The sequence below is a fragment of the Tenrec ecaudatus genome, chromosome 1 (genome assembly GCF_050624435.1).
Source record: "Tenrec ecaudatus isolate mTenEca1 chromosome 1, mTenEca1.hap1, whole genome shotgun sequence".
Classification (NCBI taxonomy): Eukaryota; Metazoa; Chordata; class Mammalia; order Afrosoricida; family Tenrecidae; genus Tenrec; species Tenrec ecaudatus.
In genome coordinates, this window is record NC_134530.1 from 309346568 (window position 1) to 309360857 (window position 14290).

A 14290-nucleotide genomic window follows, 5' to 3' on the forward strand; every position below is an offset into this window, starting at 1 on the left:
CCCTTTGCAGAACGGCCCTGCAACACTACTATTGCAAGTGTGTATACCAGACCTTCCTCCAGTCCTGCCCGAAGGGACCTACAGCTGTTGATGAGAGCAGCTTTCCCCTGGGGAAGACAAAGGACTGCCTGGTTTGTTTGTTTTTTTAAGAACTCTTCCGTTAGCATTGACACCACACCCAATGTTGGCAGCTAACATTTAATTTTAAGATATTTAACAATCTAGTTTTTGAGCCCACGGCAAGTTAAAGATGTCACAGCTACAAGCAAACCTAATCAATTCATGAGAAGAATGTTGCTTTTAAAAATCAGAAAAAATAAATGCTATCTGAAACACAACTTGTTGGTTGAATACTTTTCACGTTGCAGGCAATATTCACATGTATGATCCTTTAGGTACTACCAGGAACTGATGAGGCATCAGATTTTATTGTTCCCACTTTTACAGAGGCTGCAGCTCAGGTGAGAACCACTGGCATATAAGGGGTAGACTTCTTACATCCCAGGCATGAGATTGATGATTAAATCCCAGTTAATGCACATCCCGTGCAGCCACCACTCATCAGCCCCTGGAAGCTTGTGTGTTGCTATGAAGCTTGACAGGTTTCAGCAGAACTTCCAGGCTAAGCTGGTATAAGAAGCAAGACCTACTTCCAAATAGCAGTCAATGACAACCCTTCAGAACACATGGTCCAGCCTACAATTGAGCATAAGGATGGCACAGGACCATGAAGCGATTTGTTCCTTTGTACCGTGTGTCACTGTGAATTGAGATCCGACTCGAGGACAGCTAACAATATGTATGAAAGAGCTTTGGTGGTATAGTGGTCAGCAAGGTCAGCAGTTCAAAACCATCGGCCACTCTGTGGGAGAAAGTTGAGGCTTTCTTCTCCCGTAAAGGCTTACAGTCTTAAACACCCACAGGAGCAGTTCTATCCTGTCTTGTATGGGTGCTGTGAGTTGGAATCAACTTGCTGGCAATCGAGTTTGGAGCGAATGAGAACAATACAGTGTAGGTCGAATGGCGTCTTCTGCTAAGTTTCAGAGCGAACAATGACATGACCTTGATTTGAGCTTATATATCTAACTTAAGCGCCTGGCCCTGCTGTAGCCTTTTGAAAAAAGGAAATACAAAACCAAACCAAGGAAGCATTATAGGAAATCAAGAAACAGAACGATGTATGAAAAAATGACATACACCTATTAGGACATCCTTGCTTTAGAACACAATATAGTCAATGATGCCTTTGATCATTTAGACTCTAAATGATTTCAGGGAGAGACCTACTTGTTTCTGGGTGGGAGCTTTACAAAGTGAATGGGAAAACTTCCTTCTCCTTTAGTTATATATATTTTTTCTTGAGCTTTTTGAATTTTCCTTGTATTTAGGAAGGCAGAGAAATGCATCAGTTCTAGAAACCTTTCTACCCATTATGGTCAAGAAAGGAAATGATTAGTGTTTAAATGTGTAAACCCAAACCTACTTACAAGCCTATTGTTTTTTTAAACATTTTATTAGGGACTCATACACCTCTTATCACAATTCATACATATACATACATCGATTATATAAAGCACATCTGTACATTCTTTGCCCTAATCATTTTCTTTTTTTTCCTTTTCTTTTTTTACATTTTATTAGGGGCTCATACAACTCTTATCACAATCCATACATATACATACATCAATTGTATAAAGCACATCTGTACATTCTTTGCCCCAATCATTCTCAAAGCATTTGCTCTCCACTTAAGCCCTTTGCATCAGGTCCTCTTTTTTCCCCCCTCCCTCCCCGCTCCCCCCTCTATCATGTGCCCTTGGTAATTTATACATCGTTATTTTGTCATATCTTGCCCTATCCGGAGTCTCCCTTCCCCCCCTTCTCTGCCGTCCATCTCCCAGGGAGGAGGTCACATGTGGATCCTTGTAATCAGTTCGCCCTTTCCAACCCACTCACCCTCCATAACGACTTAGAAAGCATTCCCCACCCCATCCCAAACTACACATTTTCTGCCATCTCTGCCTTGATACCACCATTTCATGGCACTATTTTATAGCCTGTTCCAAGGACCGATAAGTTAAATGAGACAATACCTTTGCTGCTGTGGCCTGAGTTTTTGTAAGAATGTAATCTTGGTTGTTCACTAATCTACTGGGAAACTCTGGCTCCTTTCAGGGCAGGGTGTTTTATCATACAACTATTTTCTGTAGAACAAACTAGTGATAGAAAACTGTTGCTATGCACCATTGAGTTGATTCTGACTTATAGCAAAGCTACATGACCAAAAGCTGCCTCGTAGAGTTTCCTAGGGGTGAAGTAGGTGTCAACCTTTTTCCCTCTGTGAAATAGCTGGAAGATTCAAGTCACCCACTTTTCAGTTAGGAGCTGTACACTTAACCATTGGACCTGGACATCTTCTATATATGAAGTTTCAACACTTAATTTGACCCCTACAAATGAACATGTCCTATTTATACTTTACACCAAAGTTCATTTCAGAACAGATATACTCTGTCTCATATACCATCTTTGAGTTTGAAAAAGATTGCACTGTGGTATGATGGATTCTCTTTGAGACATCATTTGACACTGACATGCCTTCCAGTGGACATTTTATTTAGTTCTGACATGTCAAGACTTCTCTGCACACGACGCCTTGTTCACATTGGGCAGTAGGGTTTTATTTGTTATGCTAATGAGCCATAACAGTGTGAGCTGTATCCTAAGCCAATCACTCTAAGGGAGCAGATCAGGCAAAGAAGCAAGCCAGTAGGAATGGGGGAAAGATAGGTGCCACACAGACGTCTACTGGGATCACCACGAAGAATTCTAGAGAGGCAGAGACAAGGTTATTCCCCAGAGCAAATAAAGCCTATTGACGATGTCCTGGATTTGGACTTCTAGCCACCTAAATTACAATAAAAATATAGGTAAGCCACCCACTTGTGGTATTTCTGTTATAGCAACAATCGAAAACAAAACAAAAAGCCCGAAGACAACTCTGGTCACTTGATTTGAGATGGCAGTCCTGCACTCCATACCTATCTTCTTTTCTAGAGCAGCTAAAGCAATGGGAAGAAAAGGCAGTCAAAGAAGTGAACAGAAAATTTCATCCTGCAGCTTAAGTTACCAAAGTAGACAAAGGAAAGACAAAGAAGCAAAATGAAATGCGCCAACTCCTGGAGTTAGAAAACCAAAAGGGACAAACACTCTCGGCTGCAAAGATCGAAGAAAAATATCAAGTACCTGAGTTATTGAAAGCGTCTACGGTCACCATATGGAACCCCACATGGAAGCTTCAAAAGAAGATGGAAGGAATACGCAGTCTCTGTAACAGAAAGAACGGATGGACATCAGTCCTCCCAAGAAGTAGCATTTGATCAAGGACCTCTGGTAGTCAAGGTAGAGGTCCAAGCTGTACTGAGGTATAGCCAAAGACCAGGCTGCAGGGATTGGCAGTATGCCAGTGGAGGTGTCTCAGCACACTGATGGGGCAGCGGAAGCACTCATTCACCTCCACTAAGAAATTTGGAAGACAACCACCTAGCCAACAAACGGAGAGATCCAGATCTGTACCCATTCCTAAGGAAGGTGACCCAAGAGAATGCTCAAATGATAAGACAATATCATTAATATCACACGCAAGGAAAATTTTGTGACAATGGTTGCGGCAGTACATTGACAGGGAGCTGCCAGAAATTCAGGCAATCGTAAAAAAAAAAAGATATGGAACAAGGAATATAATTGCCGACGTCAGATATATCTTGACTTAAAGTAGAGAATACCAAAAAATGTTTACTCGTGGTTTATTGACCATGCAAAGCATGCGACTGTGTAGATCATAACAAACCCCAGATAACATTGAGAAGAATGGGAATTCCCAAACACTTCTTTGTGCTTATGCAGAACCTGGATCTGGACCAAGAGGCAATAATTCTAACAGAACAAGGGAATATACCCCATGGGACTCTCTACTTCTCTGGTGGGTTTGATAATTCATTACATTGGTCACACCTACATCACGTACAATACTGAATGATTCTGGGGCAAATAGGGCAGTAACAGATTACCATTCAGGATCAGGAATGACTCAGAATACAGTTCTTCAATGAAGACAGCTTCTTTCCCACTATTCCTCCAAGCAGATCTCTCTTTGGCCTATATCTCCTCAGCCTCTCAGCTCCTATTCTGCTCAGGCAAGTGGTGTCAAGGTTTCCTAGCTCTACCAGTAAGTATCATGGACACCCTGCTCTACCAGTGAACCCCCTGCCCGGAAGGATTCAGCATCTTTGCTCTTTGGGCTGGAAAACCCATGGTGTTGTCTTTTGGGGGGTCTCCTCGTTCTTTGGCCACCATGTCTTTACTGGTGTTTCTCTGTTGCTATTTTTTGCCATCTCGTGCCCTGTCTGCTGTTACAGAGTGTGTTCTCCCTCTTTCTGTCCTTCCTTTTGTCTCCTAACCTTTTCCTCTCTCTCCTTTTCTCTGTCTCTTGGGCCTAGGAGATTCTCTGTGCAGGAACCTGGCATCCAAAGGATGTGCTCTACTGCTGGGTCTTCTTTTTGGTGGTAGTGCCTTTGGGATAGTTTAAGTCCAGTCGGATGTCAAAATGGATGAGTCCTCTTGTTGAGAGTTCCATGCAACTTATTTGCATGGTTCCACCCCCATCAGAGGAGAGGGTGTAGGGGAAGCAATGAAACTAAAGAGAAGGGAAGGGACAGATGATACCGGATGCTGTGGGCCGTTGTAGAGTCGAATGGAAAGCACTGGGTGATGTAAGGAGAGAAGGGTAAAGCAGAGAGATTAGTACAGTCATCCAGATGAAGTGTGTGATCTCTGAGTCCAGGATGTTGGAAGTTGATGATGAGATATGGCAGAGTCTAGATGTATTTGATGGTGGAACTAACAGGATCTGCGGATGGGTTGCGTGGAGGGTGTGAGAAGAAAAGTTGTGAAGAATGACCTAAGGTTTCTGGCCTGAGCTTCTAGCAGAACAGAGCAGTTCTAAAGTTGCAGATGGTTTCAAGCTCTGTGGAACCTGAAATCCCTCCCAAGCCCTCGGGTGGAGATGTGCGCCAGGCTGTTCTCTGCTACAGTGCAGCGTCCTGGGCAATCATACTTATGGAACAAATAGTGATCCATTCCACTTATACAGTGTGTCATGACTTGGTTATATTCCATCAATGGAGAGCTCAGTTCTGACTGTAAACGTTTAGGCTTCTGAGACGTGAGATCTGAATTTGTGCTTTAAGAAGAGATAGATGGCAGTAAGTGGAGAAGAAAGAAAAGACATTCCAGATTGTGAGAACACTAAGAGTAAAGATTAAGAAATAAGATTTCCCTGCTCTGAGTCACTATATGATGGATACATTTAACAACAGTTTTATTATTTCAGCTTCCACACTAAGAGAAATTACCTAAACTATATTTATACAATTTAATATTACATAAAGCTGAGAGGGAAACTGGAAAGGAAATTAAAATTCAAGAGGCTTTACTTCATTTCTTTTTTCAGAAATTTAAAATAGGATAGTTAATGTTTGATACAATAGCTCAATATAAGATTTAAATTATATATAGTATAAGGAGCAACACTAAATTATTTTTGGTTTATCTTTAGGACTACTGGACCAAACCCACTGCCACTGAGTTGATTCTAATTAATACTGACCTTACAGGACAGAGTAGTTCAAACTCATAGGGTTTCCATGCTGTAAATCTTTATGGAAGCAGACAGCCTCATCTTTGCCCATGGTGCTGCTGGTGGGTTTGAACCATTGACCTTTTGGTTAGCAGCTGAGTGCATGTGTTAGACAGAGTTCTCTAGAGAAGCAAAACCGAATGCTAATAATTATATATATATATTTATATAGATAGATATATAACATAAGAAATAAATAGTCAATTAAATTATAAAGCAGTACAAATGGTTCAGTGCAACTCACTCTCGTGAGACAGTTGTGAGACACTGGCAGTCCTTCAAGTCTTGAGGGCCGCCAGGTAGTCCTCTGTAGAGCAATTCAGGCTATCTGGGCACAGGCAGCAAACAGCAAGGCAGGCCACCAACAGTCAGCCAGATAACAGGGTCTGACAGTCCCCAGCTCAAGAGATGTAAATTCCAACAGTGTGGCGAAGCAGGTCTTAAAGGAACCTCAAATTACAGCGACACACTCTATGGGGTAGGTGTCCCACAGGTAGTGTAGCTTGCAAGTTGAGGGAAAGAACAAGCAAGGCAGCCACACACTGGTTCGATGATCAAAGAGCAAGAGACAAGAAAGGTGAGGCTCGCTGAGCCAGTTATCTCTCAGTTAATCCCACATGTGTTTATTGGCCAGGTTGGCACAATAAACTAACTACTTCAGTGCATAACCACTTTACCACAGGGATCCTATCTTTAAGAGTATCTAACAGTCTCAGGAATTCACAGGGGTGATTCTACCATGTCCTACAGAGTCACTATGAGTCAGCATCAACTCAACAACAGTGAACGAGAACATAAATGAAATAAACAAGGAATGGATTGAAGTAATTTCTGTTTTCAGAAAGTATATAAGGCAGACAAAGATTTTGTAAAGGTTTTGCATACAGAGAGCGTTAGTATTAAACATTGCCCCATGTTTCTCATGTGCAATCCAAATATCCTCTTTTGTTCTTCCATATTGCATTGTTATGTTGCCTCCGTTTTTGAATAATAGATAAAATTTTTAAACTAGAAAAAAATTGAACACATTCTTTAACCAAGCTTCTTCAAATGCTTGAACTTCCGTGATGACAAGCACTTGGTTATTTAAAGATGGTGTTTAGGAGGACTAGGTTGACTAAAGAAATTGGAGAGGCTGATCGTCAGCTGCCTTCGTGTCAGACTGCCTTCAAACACTTCAGACGTACATTTAGAGCCAGGAAGAGAAGTGCTCACCCACCACCTAGTGTGCTGCCATCTCAGAGAAATAGCATGTCACCCACGGGTCTTCTCCAGCAGATGTGCTTCATTAGGGGTGAGTGCCAATGTGCAGGATGGCTTTGCATGCCGAACAACAGGGAAGAAGCACTGGCATGTGGAGAAGCAATCTGTCACCCACTGTCACCATCCGGGTAAGGCTGGGGTTTCTAGAGGGGTGAAACCAGGACAGTTGAGGAACGTATAGAAGCAGAGGAGCTTACATTGTCAAGGGGATTATCGCAGGAAAGCAGCCTACACCGCCGCAGAGAGAACTCGGCCCCACTCACGTTCATGGATCAGTTAATGTGTCGAAGGCCTTTCCAACTCACACAGCTCACAGGCCAAGGGCCAAAGAAGCAGGAGGTAGGGGGCCAGGCCTGGTGGAATGTAGCGGGGGCCAGTTGTGCAGTGTGGTGAAGCAAGTCACAGTGTGTGTGTGTGTGTGTGTGTGTGTGTGTTAGACAGGGTTGGCAAACAAAACAAATTCCGAGCGACTCATATATGTATAAGAAAGAGCTTTATATCAAAGAATAATGCTTTATTAAGAAAACATCCTAACCCAGTCCAGATCAAGTCTACAAGTCTGATATGAACCCCATACGTTAAATCAGACTGTGGTCTGATTGATAGGTAAGATTCCACCAGACACTTATTTATGACGTTGACATGAAATTATGGAACCACCACACAGTGAGAGTGGAATTCAAGGCATGGCAATGCCAGGAAGCTGGCTGTGGCCCAGGGTGATGATATGACGCACAGGTCTAGGTGGTGCAGTGTGGCATGCGAGGCAGTGGGCCTTGGTGGTACTCCACAGGCATCAGGCAGCACATTGGTCAGTGCAAGAGGGGAAGAGAAAAAGGGATGGCCAAGCCTCCATGGAGTCTTATATTCGGGTCACACACCTCCAAGAAGAGGTCACCAGGATGAAACCAAATGATAGGTTAGACTCCACTCATATCTTCTGGGTTAGGCTAGGTTGACTAGAGAAACAGATTCATTCAACAAATTCATATATGTGTAAGAAAGAGCTTTATATCAAGGAGAAACTGGATATCATGAAAACATCCCAGCCCAGTTCAGCTCAAGTCCATAAGTCTGATACTAGTCCCTAAATTCCTCTTCAGACTCAAGCAGCTACATGCAATGATGCAGAATGCAGGAAGATTACAGGCTGGTGGGTGCAGAGTCTTGTGGATCTAATGGTGGCAGAAGCATCACAAGGCCCTGGCAGGTCTCAGCCACATGGCTCGCCAACAGGAAGGTGAAAAAGAGTGAGAGGAAGGGACTGGGTTCAAAGAGCCATTTATCACAGTCTCTCCTTCAAATGAGGTCATCAAGCTGTGACCTGATTGACAGGTTCAATTCCACCCCTACCCTTTATTTATCAAGTTGACACAAAATCATGTAACTACCACATCATCTTACAGGTGCCATGTTGGCACAAAAAAACCTAACCATTGCTCCATCTTAACTCTTTTATCATATCAAGCTTCTTAAAGTAAGAGAGGAAATAAAATACTAAAATAAAAAAGAAATTTTGAAATGTGCAAAAAAAAGCAAACTCCTATTAGTGCTTTGTGGAACATGGTATAAACATGGACTTGGTCTTTCAGGAACTCTGGTTGAAATTATTATTAGTAAAAGTAATCTGGCTCTTTCGTCCAGCCGGCCAACATGCCAAAAGGGAAGAAGGCCAAGGGCAAGAAGGTGGCCCCGGCGCCGGCCGTCGTGAAGAAGCAGGAGGCCAAGAAGGTGGTGAAGCCCCTGTTTGAGAAGCGGCCCAAGAACTTCGGCATCGGCCAGGACATCCAGCCCAAGAGGGACCTCACCCGCTTCGTCCGGTGGCCGCACTACATCCGGCTGCAGCGCCAGCGCGCCATTCTGTACAAGCGGCTGAAGGTGCCGCCCTCCATCAACCAGTTCACCCAGGCCTTGGACCGGCAGACAGCCGCCCAGCTGCTGAAGCTGGCCCACAAGTACCGGCCGGAGACGAAGCAGGAGAAGAAGCAGCGGCTGCTGGCCCGGGGCCAGAAGAAGGCTGCAGGTAAAGGGGATGTGCCCACCAAGAGGCCGTCTGTCCTGAGAGCGGGGATCAACACCGTCACCACGCTGGTGGAGAACAAGAAGGCTCAGCTGATGGTGATCGCGCACGATGTGGACCCCATTGAGCTGGTGGTCTTCCCTGTGCAGTAAAAAGGGGGTCCCCTACTGCATCATCAAGAGCAAGGCCCGGCTGGGGCATCTGGTGCACAGGAAGACCTGCACCACGGTCGCCTTCACACAGGTGAACTCGGAAGACAAGGAGCCTTGGCTAAGCTGGTGGAGGCCATCAGGACCAACTATAATGACACTGGGGTGGCAATGTGCTGGGCCCCAAGTCAGTGGCCTGAATCACCAAGCTAGAAAAGGCCAAGGCCAAAGAACTCGCCACCAAGCTGGGCTAGCTTGTGCATGGCTGGTTTTTGTACATAATAAAACTAGTCCTTCAAAAAAAAAAGTAACTGAAGATTAAATGATGCTAAAAAGAGCCATCGAGAACCTAAACCTGCCCACAAAGATGAACTCTTCTGCTCCATTGAAGACTATGTGTTGTAGAGAGCAATGAGATAACAGCTTCTTACCTGGAGGCATAGGTCCATTGTCATGGGTGACCTCAAGGTCAGTTGGCATAACAGACCACAAAGACCATGTTCTACATCCTACTTGGCTGAGTAGCAACTGGGGTCTTAATATTTGTTTCTGAAATGACCGGCTAAGGTGCTACTATTCATTTTTCCCTGTCTAGAGCCAAGAAGAGTTAGAAAGGACAAAAAAAAATCACAGATGTATGGAAACAGTCCAAAGGATTAATGAACCACGCACACCTCAGGCCACAGGAAGTAAAAGGTTCGTGGCCACCACTTCTGGCCATCCTGAAAGAGATCGCAATTAAGGGTCCTGCTTAGCATGGGAGAAAATGTAAAGCAAAATTCAAACTCATAAGATGACCGGGTTTACTGGTTGGATCGACTGAGACGATGGCTCTGAAACACCCTTACATTTTAGAACTGAATCCAACCCTGCGGTGCACCTTCGTGCCAGACACTCACATTGGAGAGGCTCATGCACATCAGAGCCATCAGCCATATGGTGTCTAAGGAGCAGCCTTTGCCCATGGATAGAGCTCAGAAGGCAGAGATGGATAGAAAAGTGGTCTAAGAGCAAAACCCAGGCAGGAAAAAGAGGAGGGCGATCACACTGTGGGGATGGCAGTCGATATCATAGAGCAAAACATGTGTGAGTTGTTGACTGGGAAACCAAATTTTTCCCTGTAAACTTTCATTCAAATCATAATTAACAATAATGACCTGTTGTGCATTGGGGTTTGTTCGTGCTCCCATAGCCTGGCACTGCCATCCCTCTGAAGGGTCCCACGTGCCACCCACCATCAGCCAGGGGCAGACAGCATGTTTCAGGAACTCTCCTTTGTAATCACTGCCCCGAGAAGGGTGTTTTCACTGCTAGCTCTGTGAATGGAGTTGTTAAATCTGGTTATCATCGTGGTGTCAGACTGAATTATTAATGGGATGAAAGCTCAGAATAATAAATTACCTTAGGGAAAATATTTTACAGAGACTATGCCAGTGTGGCCTAGAAGTGTTCTTCAGGGAGCTTTGAAAACTAAGTGCAGGGGGCTTGAGGAAAAGGTGGTGGGCTGGGAGGTAGGCGATTACATGGGGATTGGGAGGCCTGGCTTCTATTTTGATAAATTATTGTCAGTGAAATCCACTGATAGTTTGTTGATAACTTCATTTTTAAAAAAACCATTTTTTGGGGGGCTAGTACAACACATCATAATCCATCCATCCATCCATCCATCCGTTGTGTTAAGCACATTTGTACATTTGTTGCCATCATCATTCTCAAAACATTTGCTTTCTACTTGAACCCTTGGTATCAGCTCCTCAATTTTTGCCCTCCCTCCCCACCCCTCCCTCATGAACCCTTGATAATTAATAAATTATTATTATTTTGTAATGTCTTAAACTGTCTGACGTCTCCCTTCACCCACTTTTCTGTTGTCTGTCCCCCAGGGAGCGGGTTATATGTAGATCCTTGTAATTGGTTCCCCCTTTCTATTCTCCATTCCCTCCACCTCCTGGAATCGCCACTCTCACCACTGGTCTTGAAGGGATCATCTGTCCTGGATTCCCTGTGTTTCCATTTCCTATCTGTACCAGTGTACATCCTCTGGTCTAGCCGGATTTGTAAGGTAGATTTGGGATCATGATAGTGGGGTTGCGGGGAGGAAGCATTTAAGAACTAGAGGAAAGTTGTATGTTTCTTCGTTGCTACACTGAACCCTGACTGGCTTGTCTCCTCCTCTCAACCCTTCTGTAAGGGGATGTCCAGTTGCCTACAGATGGGCTTTGGGTCCCCACTCCGCACTCCCCCTTATTCACAATGATATGATTTTTTTTGTTCTTTGAGGTCTGATACCTGATCCCTTTGACAACTCGTGATCACACAGGCTGGTGTGGTTCTTCTTAGATGTTGGCTTTGTTGCTTCTCAGATAGATGGCTGCTTGTTTACTTTCAAGCATTTAAGACCCCAGATGCTATATCTCTTGATAGGTGGACACCATCAGCTTTCTTCACTACATTTGCTTATATACCCATTTTGGCTTCAGCGATCGTGTTGGGAAGGTGAGCATCATGGAATGCCAGTTTAATAGAACAAAGTGTTCTTGCATTGAGGGAGTACTTGAGTGGAGGCCCAATGTCCATCTGCGACCTTAATACTAAACCAATAAATATATGCATATAGATCTATTTCCACAGCCTCATATACAAATATATTTCACATATGTACTTGTCTGTATTTAGACCTCTATAAATACCCTTTGCCTCCTACTTCTATCCTCTATTTTCTTTTACTTTCCTCTTGTCCCACTATCATGCTCAGCCTTCATTTGGGTTTCAGTAATTCCTCTTGTTTACATTGCCCTTGATCAAACCCTACCAGGTCTCTTCCACCCTCCTCACCACTGATTTTGGATTACTTGTTTTCTCATTGTCCCTGGTTTTGATAACTTCATTTTTAGAACTCATTTACCTCATCTATATGGTAAAAGGACTAAATGAGGCCCCCTTTCAGATCTGAGATTTTGTGGTGCTAGGTCTTGGAAAAAGTTACTGTGTACTTGCTTCCTCTGTGACCATATTGCAAGAATTCATAGAGGATGCTGTAAGGGCAAAAAACTCATGGTCCAGCTGAGGAGATCAAGCTAACCCTTACAACTGAGGGCACCACATAAGATGAGTGTGCCTAATGGCTGGATTTTTTGGGGTCTTCATTGAGTGCACAGAGTTTTGAAGGAAGACTATTATGGGCTGGAAGCATGTTGGAGGTGACTTGAGATACACAAGGAACATGGGTATGGTTTGGTCGCATGGAGAAGAGGAGTGATGGATGTTAGGAAAGAAATGGAAATGGGGTGAATTTGGGGAGAGAGTCTGTGATTACCAGCTGTAGAGCTGTGATGAACCTGGGGTAAGGGTAAGGGCTTGGGTACAGGATCAGAGTCTGTAGAAAGGAGGGCTTGTACTTGACTTCAGAGACCCAAGGGAGGCATGGTGGGTTCCTGAGCCTGCGATAGGATGTGCAATCTAGTTTGCAAGATGAACTCAATAGCTGGAGCAAAGGAAGCTGGCTCTGAGGCTATTGCCTTTATTCAAATGCAAGGTGGTGTTTTCTACCAATATGATGATAATGAAGTTTTGTCAATGAAGAAATAGCAGCGACTGAGGGAGGAACAGAATGTAGGATAGAGAGTCACTGGTGTAGAAGACACCTGGCCAGCCCTCTTCACGGAGAACCCCCTTGTGAGCTGCCATTGAGTCTGCCTCCAATCCTTATTCGGCTTTGCACATGGGCACTGAATCCTGCAGGTCTTGCATCTCTCACGATCTGTTGTAAGTTGGACTTCGGTGACCCATAGCATTTTCAGAACTAGATCACCGGTACTTTCTTTCTAGTCTATTTTAGCTTGGAAGCGCCTCAGAACTCTGTTCTGCACCATAGCAACCCATTAGCCTCTTCTGTGAATCTGGTGCACTGGCCGGGAATCAAACCTGAGCTTCTTGCATGTGAGGCAAGAAGTCCACCACTGAGCTACCACTGCGGAAGAGGGTCTCTAGGTGAAACTTTTCAGCCTCATAGCATCTGGACAAAGTCCCTTTCTCTTTCCTGATTCCATGTTCTGAAGTGGTGGACCCAAGAATTGTGGGTCCCTTACTGAACTGACCTGTGCATAGTGTCTTCCTTTTGAAAGCCTTTCAAAAAGCCATGAAGGAGTCTGAGAGATCTGCTAGTAAATAGAGATGTTTATCTCACAAACCAAAGTTGATCCACTCTTTTAGTCTATTAAATACCCAAATTGCCACCTAACCATTGAGGACCTGCCCTGACCAATCTGCTTGCCAGACGCCCTTCTCCTTCTGCCCTCCAGGCCTACAGGCCACCTCCTTCCAACGTGCCCTCTCTAAGCCAGAACGTGTTTGCAGCACACACGAAGTAAAGTATTGCGGTTTCCAAATGACCGACTTAAGGCTGCCAGAATGGCTTGAAGATTGCTCCTCCATAAATGCCATGCTTCCCTTTTAAAACGCTTTCCCGAAAAGGTAGAGCAAGGCTGTGTGCTAACTCTGGTACTGAGAATTATGCATCTTCATATTTGAATTTATACCCTAGTTGGCCATGAGTAATAGTTAGACGTTCAATGATTGCTGATTATCATAATGCTTTGCTAAAAAAATACATTTGTTTCGCCGGGGAAGCTATGAGTCATAGCTCTAAAGTACTGGGCTTCATCAGGTGCACATCATGACCTGTCCCTTTGATGACAGGATCTTTAGTCCAAAAGTTGCCGGCTCAAAAGTAGAAAAATAAATGAACTCCAGCGTGTGCCCTAACACCTTGAAGAGAGACTGAGCATAGGCAAAGTAGCATTAATGTAATTGAGTATCTTCTTACATGTGTACAAGGATGATTTAAAAACTGCCCTCCTGGGACGGTTAGGATTATGTTCCCTGGACACTCTTGGGTAAGGGTAAAAGCAGAGCCACACTGTGAATGTAGTTGTAGCCTGTTGACACCTCCATGGTATCATAAACCATTTTGTTTAAGAGAGAGAGAATCCTCGTTGGCCCTTCACTTAGTGCCAGAGCTGGGTCTCATGTCTGGTCCCTGGATCCCCTGTTGCCTCGCCTTCTGATCCCAGGAGCATCAGCGGACTCCTGAGGGTGGGTTCATTTGGCTGACTGTGAGCCTCTGCATCCATGAATGTATGCCCTACACTGTCTGCTTCA

The 14290-nt window shown here is 44.3% G+C and overlaps 1 protein-coding gene and 1 pseudogene across 1 annotated transcript in view; both read left to right on the plus strand.

The window, feature by feature from the left end:
- KCNK1 (potassium two pore domain channel subfamily K member 1) overlaps positions 1–14290 on the plus strand; it is a 59070-nt gene that overhangs the window by 4794 nt on the left and 39986 nt on the right. The window lies entirely within an intron of this gene.
- On the plus strand, positions 8601–9437 carry LOC142427630 (large ribosomal subunit protein eL8 pseudogene; annotated as a pseudogene).